This window comes from Cyprinodon variegatus, unplaced genomic scaffold, assembly GCF_000732505.1.
Source record: "Cyprinodon variegatus isolate N-32 unplaced genomic scaffold, C_variegatus-1.0 Scaffold192, whole genome shotgun sequence".
NCBI lineage: Eukaryota > Metazoa > Chordata > Actinopteri > Cyprinodontiformes > Cyprinodontidae > Cyprinodon > Cyprinodon variegatus.
The window spans coordinates 120,900-122,291 of record NW_015150645.1 but is presented as its reverse complement, the minus strand read 5'-3'; positions in this window follow the sequence as shown (position 1 = coordinate 122,291).

Sequence of the window (1,392 nt, the reverse complement as noted above, 5' to 3'; positions counted from 1 at the left end):
GCGCTTACATTTTTGTATGACATCATACTGATGGAGGAGCAACAGATAAAGATAAATTAAATGTTTAAGTCACAGATTGATTCAGAACTGCTATATTTTAGTTAAAATTTTGACTGAGACATTGAATATGCTCTGATCCAATCCCTTTTGTTGGAGAACAGCTCTGTGTTTAGAATCACTATACTCTTGGTAGATTAACCTCTGTCCCATATTGAAAAAGAAAAAATAATAAGAAGAATAATCTGTGGTAGCTCCTAGTTTGCTTAGTATTTAGTTCCAGCTACTTTGCTATCAGCTCTAGAGCTAAGTTGTTTACCAGAACTGAAGAAAAGCTTTTACATAGCATGATGCTGCCATCAATGTGTTTAACCCATTTTCTTTGTTTAGACACTGTGTTAGATTTCACCCATCAGTCTCCTTGGTCTCCATGAGGCTGTTGGTGCCCTCATATTATCTAACAAACTTCTAAGGCAGGGATTTGCCATGTAATCCTGCATCTTTTAGATATCTACCTGCCTGGACCAACACATCTGCATCAAATGGCTAAATTACCTCCTCAGTTGGGGTCAAGTTCTCCTGAGTCCTGCAAAGCACTTAATATTTTGATTCAGGTATTTTAAAGCAGAAACACATAAATAAAGGTGCAGGACACTGGGACAGTCCTCCAGGACTGGATTATGATATCCCTACAATATGGCCTAAACAAATAAGCTGTACTTATATTGTAATGAAATAACATACACATAAAAAGTCATTCTTTTCAGGTGAGCTTGAAAGGCCATTAGATTGCTTTACTCCAGATCTTAATGCTCAAAAATTACTTTTTCAGGAATCTGAATTTTTTTGACTGGTTGTTCCCATTACTTGGAAATGGTTGTATATATCTGACTTTATTGTGAACTGTTTGCAGCTCCATATTAGTCTGCATTGGCATTGATATTCACCACACAGAGCACAACAGTAAAGACATAGAAATGGATGTTATGCTTTAGTAGCACAACAGAAGACATTACTGGGCGCTGCATTGAAAAAAGAAAAGGTGTTAAACTCTTTATTGTGGGTTTTGGGTAGATCTGACTGTCATTTCAGCACAACATAATGATTAAAGGCAGGGACACAGCAAGGTTATAGTGCCGAGTTATTAATAACTTAATTCAGAAATGTAACCCTGTCCTCTCGACATCAAATGTCTTGATGCAATCCAGTGTATGGGACTGCAGCTTGGGCAGACCAATTTCAAAGTTTTTTAAAGGGGTCTATACCAATTTGCAATCCAAACTGCATTCGACATACAGTCACTATTAGCCTTTCAATTAGGCTTAAATAAAGTTATTTTGTATTTATCATGAAGCTCTAACGACTCGCTGCTCTTTACTTTGCAGTGCTATTCTA